We start from the raw sequence: 9,394 nt of genomic DNA on the forward strand, positions 1-9,394 counted from the left end.
TTTCTGCACCTTTCTTGTACTCAATAGTAAAATCAAATGCCATTAATTTGGAGATGCCAGCTATTTGAAAATCAGTGTGGATGTGTTGCTCTAGCAGATGTTTTAAAGCTTTTTGATCAGTTTTAACAATAAAGGGTTTACCCAACAAGTAGTGTGACCACTTAGTAACAGCAAAAATGAGAGCTAAGAGTTCTCTATCATAAACAGACATTGCTTGATGTCTAGGTGCTAGAGATTTGCTAATATAAGCTATAGGATGTCCTTGTTGCATCAAAACAGCTCCTATCCCTTTGCCACTAGCATCAGTCTCAACCAAGAATGGTTTGGAGAAGTCTGGCATTGCTAATACAGGAGCAGAAGTCAAGGCTTGTTTCAACCTTTCAAAAGCAGCAGTAGCATCAGGAGTCCATGTGTACCCATCCTTCTTGAGTAGGTCATGTAATGGTCTGCATATAGCACCATACCCTTGGATAAATCTCCTATAATAACCAGCAAGGCCCAGAAAACCTCTAAGCTGTTTGATGTTATTTGGAATAGGCCATTGCTCAACTGCCATAATTTTTCTAGGATCAGTAGATACTCCTTCTTTGCTGATAAAATGACCCAAATACTCCACCTTAGGCACTCCAAATGCACACTTAGACATCTTAGCATACAATTGGAACCTCTGCATCAGTTCAAAAACAGCCTTCACATGCTCAATATGATCAGTCATGCATTTGCTATATATCAGTATGTCATCAAAGAAAACTAGTACTGTCTTCCTTAACAATGGTCTGAAGACTGAATTCATGAGGTTTTGGAAAGAAGATGGGGCATTGGTTAAGACAAAGGGCATAACCAGGAATTCATAATGCCCCTCATGTGTTTTAAAAGCTGTTTTATGGGTATCATTTTCAGACATCCTCAACTGGTGATAACCAGCTCTAAGATCAATCTTAGAAAACACCACTGCACCCCCCAATTCATCCAACAAGTCCTCTATAATAGGTATAGGGAACTTGTCCTTTATGGTCAGTTGGTTTAATTCCCTGTAATCAACACAAAGTCTCCAGCTACCATCCTTCTTACCAACCAATACAACTGGAGATGCATAAGGACTTGTGCTATGCTGTATAACTCCCTGGTCAAGCATCTCTTGCACCAGCTTCTCTATGATGTCCTTCTTGACTCCAGGATATCTATAAGGCCTCTTGTTCACTGGATTTGCAGCTTCCACCAGTGGTATTCTATGATCAAAAGAACCTCTATGGGGTGGAAGAGTAGTAGGCAAGGCAAAAATGCTAGCATACTGATCAATCAAACCAGATAACTCAGGGGCAATTGACTCACTCTGAGCAGCATGAATATTATAACAATGACTTCCCTCTTCTTCACCAGATTGCAATGTCAACATAAAAAACTGAGTATCCCCTCCTTCAATTTTATTCATTGTCTTGGCCTTAGTTGATCTTAATTGACTGCTTGCTCCTCTCAAGACATGTTTCTTGCCTTGATACATAAACTCAATAGTTCTGTTCTTAAAGTCAAACAATATTCTACCCAGAGTATTTAACCATTGCACACCCAAAACAATATCTACATTGCCCAAAGGTAGCAATAAGAAATCAGAAGTAAATGTAGTACCTTGCAGAAGCCACTGAAGATTTCTGCAAACTGAAGCTGTTTGCACTTTCCTTCCATCAGCAACACTAACTGATTGTGCCATGATGGTGGTTGCTTGACATCCTAACTTCTTGGCCATGTCTTGGTCAATGAAGTTATGTGTGCTTCCTGTGTCAATAAGGACTTGCAAGGGTCTCTTTTCATGATAACCAGTTACCCTTATGGTTTGGTATCCTGTTACACCAGTAAAAGCTTGTAATGATATGGTCATGAATTCATCTACTTCTTCAATAACCTCTGGTACTACTGATTCCTCCATTGCTTCATCAAGAACTGTATCTCCATCCACTACTTCTACCATATAAATTTGTCTATTGGAATTACACTTATGGCCTGGTATATATTTGTCATCACAGAAAAAACAAAGACCTTTAGCCCTTTTTTCATCCATTTCTGCAGCAGTCAACCTTCTACCAGGGATTCTATTAGGTCTTGTTTGTTGTGACTCAACTGGTTTTTTGACTGTTGAATATGGGATAGGTGGTTTTTGGAAATTCTGGTGTTTGAATTGATTAGGAGTGGGTAATATAGGGACTTGTGAGTGTCTGACTACAGGTTTTAATCCCCAACTCTTGGCTTGAGCTTCAAAGACCTCTTCTTGCAACCTAGCAATCTTATAAGCCTGCATTAATGTCTTTGGTGACTGGATCTTAACAGCCCTATTCAGTTCAGGTTTAAGCCCTCCCAAAAAACAACTAATAGTGTTTTCAGGTGACAGATTCACCCTAGTTAACAGCCTATCAAACTCAGCTTGGTACTCCTTCACACTACCAGTCTGAGTCAAACTCTTCATTGACTCCATATGATCCTCAAACTCCTCCCCAAATCTTTCATTTAAGGCTAAAACATATTCTGTCCAGGTAGGGTCTAAAACAGAATTTCTAGACCTTATATATGATCTATGCCAAGCAATAGCTTCTCCTTCTAAATGAATAGAAGTGACCTTAACTCTTTGATCAAATGGAACCTCATCCATGGCAAAGAATTTATCAACCTTATACAGCCATGTTCTCAAGTCCTGACCTGAAAACTTAGGAAACTCTAGTCTAGAGTATCTAGTAAAGAAGTTACCATTGTGTGTATGCCCATTATGGTTCTCCTTAGTTCGAACTTCAGGCTGCACCTCCATTGGACAGTTTCTATCAACTGAGGAAGATTCAGCTCTTCCTATTTCTTGCTCCTTTCCCCTAGGGTGTATCTGATTAATAGTATCCCTCAATTCATTCAATTCCTTATCAGCTTGCATATTGCGATTGTTCATACTAGCCATTCCCTCAAGCAATTTTTGCAACTGATCTTGGATTTTTGACATCTGATCTTCCATTTCTTCTGGTGGTTTATCTTGATTCTTGCTTCTAGTCACAATTTCACTACTTCGAGTCATAATTCACTGCCGAGAATCGACAGCTTTGATACCAATTGATGTATATTCACTGTATATCAGTGTATATCGATTGTTTATGGAATAGTAAATGGATATCAACAACAGGGATAGACAATTCTAGGGTTCTAGTCGAAGAATTGTAACTAGCAATTTAGGGAGTAATCCGAGAGAGAGCTAAGATAGAAATATAGAGAGAGGAAGAGTTAATCTTGTATATTCATGAATGATGAGTTGTATCTTGTTACAAGTATTTATAGATCACTTATATGAGTGATTAGCATCTAATCTACAAGATTACAACTGTCATTAGCTACACAAAACAATATAACAACTGTAACTAACATTTATAACAACTGTAACTAACAATTGGAACTGCTAACTAACTTTTAAATCCTAACTAACTTCTGGACAGCTTGAATCCAGCTGGCACTTCAGTTAGCTTCTTCATAACAATCATGTAATTCTGCATATTATTGTAACAGATTATAGGAGCCATTAATGCTCTGCAAACTAGCTTGTTCAACTTCCAAAGAGGGCAAATGTGAGAATCTTGTGAATACAAGGATGATTCGATGGATAACAGCCTCACCCCATCTTCAGAGCTCGGTTTGCTGAGAAACCTTTCGGATTTTTGGCCCCAACAGCTCTTTCCTTTCACTTCACCTCTGAAAAAGGTGAGAATCCGTCACTTTTTCTTCATCATTTCATCTTTTTGAAATCTCAGAATTTTCCCTCCCTTTAATCCGAAATTCCAAGGCAAAAGCCTCATGAACAAGCTGTTGAAACACCTAAGACTTTGGCTATAAATACCAGCCTCCATGGGCTGTTTTAGGACAGGTTGAACAACCACAAAAAAAAAAAAAATCCCTTTTATTTTTCACAAGCTTCCCCCTCATAAAATTCCTTTTGCTAAAAACTTGGATTCTAAGAAAATCTTATTTCTTACTCTAAGTTTTTAATAGCCTCAGTTCGCTGTCTCGGAAAAGGTTAGTTGTCGCCCTTGCTTTACTTTTGTTTTCAGTGGTTAGGAGTATATATCGATGTAGTTGTTAAATAATTCTTCACAGTTTTGCCTATTTGAGCTTGGTTTGTTGCTGTGTGTCTGAATCCGCTTACAAAAAATAGCTAAGAATACTTTAGGGAACTGTTGATTAATTGGCAGAATATGTGGACGACCAGGTTGCTTGTTTGGATTTTTTTATCTTTAATACCGGTACAAAGGTTGATTTTATATAACCCTTAGAACATCGAATATGTTCATGTCATGCGTTTAGGGCTGTTCTCTGACCTGTTTCTTGTTGAGTTTGAGGCTTATGTGAATAATTGCATCACAACTAAATTTCTGTTTGGTACGCTCATCACAATCAGTGTATTTACCATTCCATTCTGAAAAGCAGCATGTAAAGGGCTAATACAAACTAAGGGCGTTTAGGAAGGAAACCACTGACTTATATAAATTTGCATTAGTTGAAACTTGCGGTTGTTGAAGTAACTTTATCGCTTGTGTATATCTTCTTTCTTTAAATACTCTTAAAGACTGTTTTGCCGTGACTCCGTGCTGAAACCAAATATGTGAATATATGATGATATCATATAGCTAAAAATAAAAAGAAAAAAAAAACGTTATCATTTTGATTAAAAAAAAACTGTTATTTTGATTAAAAGAAAAAAGGTTACTATTTTGATTAGAAAAAAGAGTTACTATTTTGAGTAGAGAAAAGTTACTGTTTTGATTAAAGAAAAGGTTACTGTTTTGACAAAAGAAAAGTAACTTTTTTTTAGAGAGAAAAAAAACCGGGGGTCACTATTTTGATTAGACAAAAAAAAAAGTTACTTGTCTTGATTAAAGGAAAAGTTATCGGTTTGTGAAAATTAAATTCGTCAAATATGTGTTTAGCTTAGTCGCTTGGCTAATTTTCTGTTTTAGTTATTTGTTAAGATCTGGGATGTTCCTACGTTTAGCGTAAATCACTATGACTGATTGAAGCTATGAATTTAAGAATAAGGGGAAATCCACCAATTTGTGAGAATATGATGGGAGCTTATATGTATATTTAGTATTTGTTTGTTTTCTCGTATGTGCGAATAAATGTCTAAAGAGTCCTGCTTCTTTTCTCCAAGTATTTATTATGTGTCATGTTAAAGTGACGGGGAAAATATGTTTGAATGTACTGTGAACTGGAATGCGCGTATATTTAGAACTTTCTTCTCTCGCGATGCTAGTTGATAGAGTTTAGACCACTGTTAAACTTATTAAGATGCTATGTCACTGTCCTTAAATATAAAACTGGTTGAAATGTTCCTTTTATGGGGACTGTTGTTTGTCGCGATTACGTGCTCGAGATTTTATTTCGGATCCTGAGTATTTAGGCCTCGAAGATTGGGAAATGACGTTATCTTGTTCTGCTAGAAATTCTGCTTCCTTTCTACTAGAAAAAAAAATATACTTAGTTTAATGCTGAATCCATGAAACTACTGAAACACGTTCATTGTTATTAGTGTTTTTTCTCACTTCATCTTGACAGAAGGTTTAAATCAACTAAGTAGCTATGTTTTTTTTCTATAAGAATTCATGTTAGGTGATTAAGTAAACCTATTAAGTCTGTTGTAACTATGGAAGTTTTCTCATTGTTTAAGAATTACGGCTACGACATTTTGAAATGTTTGAGTAAACTTAAGTCATCTCTATAAATACAGATTCAGTTGTTTTGTTCATCTTATACCATGTTACACTGTTGCAGATCGTAGAATTTAAGCTTTAACATTTTATATGAAGTTTAAACCGGTTCCGCTTGTTACATTTGTTTTAAAATCCTCTCTTCCGGAATATGCTATGGTATGATTAGGAGTTCACTTGGGGAATCCCAAAATCTACAAAGAAACATGTTGAGGCTAAGTTCATTTGTGGTCTTTTCAACATGGTTGTAACTAGCTAAGTTGTCATGCTATAAATCTTAAAAGCGTTCTTAACTTAATTTACCTATAGAAGAAGATAGCAAAGGACTGGCATGTTTAGTACAATGGGATCAGAGAAAGAAGCAGTAGGTAGTTAGCTGAACCTTATTTCATCTTGTGTCAAATGTGCCTTTAATTTCAATTACCAATTTCAAATAAAAAAAAATGTGTCCCTTTAGTTTGACTATTTGCTGGAGTAATTTTCCTTGAGCTTAACTAGACTTGTTAATGTACAGGGTGTTGCTAGGTAAGAACCTAAATTATTTGTTTGCTCTTCCTTTTTTTTTTTTTTTTTAGAAATAATCATGGAAAAGAAAACATAAGTATCAGTTTGCCTTGTGACTAAGTTCACAGAAATATGCGCTTAATTAGTTATTGTTGTATTCTTTCAAGTTTGGAAACAACTATGGATCTTTGGATGCAAAGCATGAATCATTTTCTATTAGCTTTGCATTACTTGGAATAAAAAATAATAATAAAAAATAATGTAAACATTCTGTCGGGTTTGGGATTGAGACTGTTTTAGAAATCATGCCTATAGGGGCTGCATCTTCCATCTAAAATAGTTGTTTTGAATGTGTTGTTATCCAAACTAGCGAATGAGGCGTCTGATTTGTTGAAGGAGTGTTTGATCTCTCATATCACTTGGTTATATCTTTGGAATTAAGCAAATAGGTGGGTGTGTAAGCTGATAAGAACCCGCTATTTGAGAATCATAGAACCAGAACCTAATCTTGTTTCCTCTATATGTTGCATAAGACTTTGTTTGTTTGAGTATTGTTGTGATTTGAGTATGAAAAGATAATGAAATATTTGTAGAACCCCGTCCTGTTACTGCTATCAGTGTCTAGTAATATGGTTACATACATGTTCATAATTTGTGGTAGATAATTTTTTTTAAAAGAATGAAGAAACCACAACCCCAAAGGTTTTAGGAGTGAGTTGAGACTGCTGAATAGTTCAATGGCTGCAACATCATGAAGTGCATTGCATTTGTTTGGCTATGTTCTTCTTTCTTGACTTGTTCTCTCTGAGTCTAGTGAAACCTGTTCCGATATATGTTTGCTATGGGAGAACTTTGATGATAATCTACAATGAAACCAGTTTGGTTTTCTTTTCTGATAGTTAAGCCTACCAAAATATTAAGAATTTGCTTGATATGCTAGTCTATATAATTGGTGAGTCTAAACAATTTCACCATGCTTTCCTTAATAATCATGGGTTCTCTTGGCCAATTTCTTGATCCTATTTTTTGCTAGTTCTGTGTGTTTACTAGACAACTCTAATCCTTATCCTTTTTTTCATGAGGAACCTTGAGAGCATTTGGAGTTATGGTAACTCCGAATTCTGCCCAGATCAGAGAAGAAACCAGTAGCAGCCTCCTTTGCTCGTGTCAAGCGTCCCTGTCATCCTCCTCCTGCGTTAGCATATATATACATGTTTATATTTTTGACTAACACTTTGTATGGATTGTATTTGTAGCGTATTTGTTTATTGCTTGTGAACGAACCGGTGGAAAATGGCTGAGCAGAACAACGAATTTAGTCCTTATCTTCCACCCCTTTTGAGATTTTTTTTTTCTTTAAAGATTTCCTAACAAATTTTCATGTTACAATTGGTTTTCACAAAGAGGCAAAAACCAGATTTTGTTTTGTGAATAAAAAAACACTGTTGTCAATCACATATTTTCAGGTCTGTTTAGGTAAAAAATGAGACCAGAAAATCAGTTCGGTTTGGAAACAAAAAGAAAAGCGGCATAATGTTTTGGGGCACATACAACAACAACAACAACAACCCAGTGAAATCCCACAACGTGGGGTCTGGGGAGGGTAGAGTGTACGCAGACCTTACTCCTACCAAGGTAGGATGGCTGTTTCCGAGAGACCCTCGACTCAATAAAAACATAAAAAGAGGTCAGATACGGCTAAGAGATTCAAAGCGATATGGAAATGAAGTAACGCAAGCGACACAGATAACATAGAATAATCAAAGCACAGGAAATAACAGATAATAACATAATAGCATAAATTAGAGCACAAGAAATTATACTACGATAATGCGACTATTAATAAGGCAGGGTAATGAGACTATCTACTAGCCTTCTACCCTAATATGGGTCCTCCAAACCCTCCTATCTAAGGTCATGTCCTCGGTAAGCTGTAACTGCGCCATGTCGTGTCTAATTACCTCTCCCCAATACTTCTTTGGCCTACCCCTACCTCGTCTGAAACCATCCATGGCCAACCTCTCACACCTCCGCACTGGGGCATCCGTGTCTCTCCTCTTCACATGCCCAAACCATCTCAATCTCGCTTCTCGCATCTTGTCTTCCACCGAGGCCACTCCCACCTTGTCCCGAATATCCTCATTCCTAATCCTGTCACTCCTGGTGTGGCCACACATCCATCTCAACATTCTCATCTCAGCTTGGGGCACATAATATGTATAAAAAAGGAAAATCACATCTGAGCTTTAGCAGGAGTACTCTAAAAAAGGGGTATATCTCACGGCCAAAAACATTTTCAGCATTTCTTTTTAACTAACATGAGCAGGCCTTTTTATTTAAGTCGAATACAAGAACTCCATATTAGGGTCCGAGTATAGTGGCTCAAGCTATTTTATGAGAGCTATAACGTAAATATTCCATTTTATATAAACGCATACATATATATACTATCTTATTTTCAGTAATTCCTTTAATCATCTTTTCATCATGTGTATACATATATATTATTTCCATATCACAAAATAGCTATTTTTGAATCATTATATACCTTTTTCATAGGATATAAATATCGCACATATACATTATTTTTCTAAAAAATATGCATTCCTAGTCCTCTCATTTTATACTATTGTATACAAAAATACATCATGAATATATACGTATATGTTTATATCTCATGTATACTAACTACTGCCTCTACAATAAACATACACATGTACCATTTTCATATACATATATATATATATATATATATATATATATATATATATATATATATATATATATATATATATATATATCACATATACTATCTAATTCTTTTACATATCACATATATACATTATTTTATTATAAAAAATATATCCTTCCTTATTCTATATTATACATATTATTCTTATATAAAATAAATGTCCTACATATTTTTCTCACGCACACATTAGCATTAACTACTTCCTTTATAAATATGTATTTACTCACATAGTTATAGTTACTTCAACCCCCCCTCCCCCCCCCTTTATACAAATAGTTTTGAGAGAGTAGTTACTTTTCCGCAATTCTTTAAATAGGTAATAATAAATAATTAAATAATCCCCCCTCTAGTGTCAATTAAGCTAAGTTTAAAGACTATCTTCGGATAGGCTCTGAGGGGATGCTTAATACCT

General features: G+C 35.7%; 1 long non-coding RNA gene across 1 annotated transcript; it reads left to right on the top strand.

The window, feature by feature from the left end:
* The first annotated feature begins 3,251 nt into the window (after positions 1–3,251).
* LOC132635777 (uncharacterized) lies at positions 3,252–7,553 on the top strand. The gene is made up of 2 exons (XR_009580741.1): positions 3,252–3,723; positions 7,313–7,553. It is a non-coding gene; the product is annotated as an uncharacterized LOC132635777 (long non-coding RNA).
* Positions 7,554–9,394: the final 1,841 nt, after the last annotated feature.

The sequence above is a fragment of the Lycium barbarum genome, chromosome 4 (assembly GCF_019175385.1).
Source record: "Lycium barbarum isolate Lr01 chromosome 4, ASM1917538v2, whole genome shotgun sequence".
NCBI lineage: Eukaryota > Viridiplantae > Streptophyta > Magnoliopsida > Solanales > Solanaceae > Lycium > Lycium barbarum.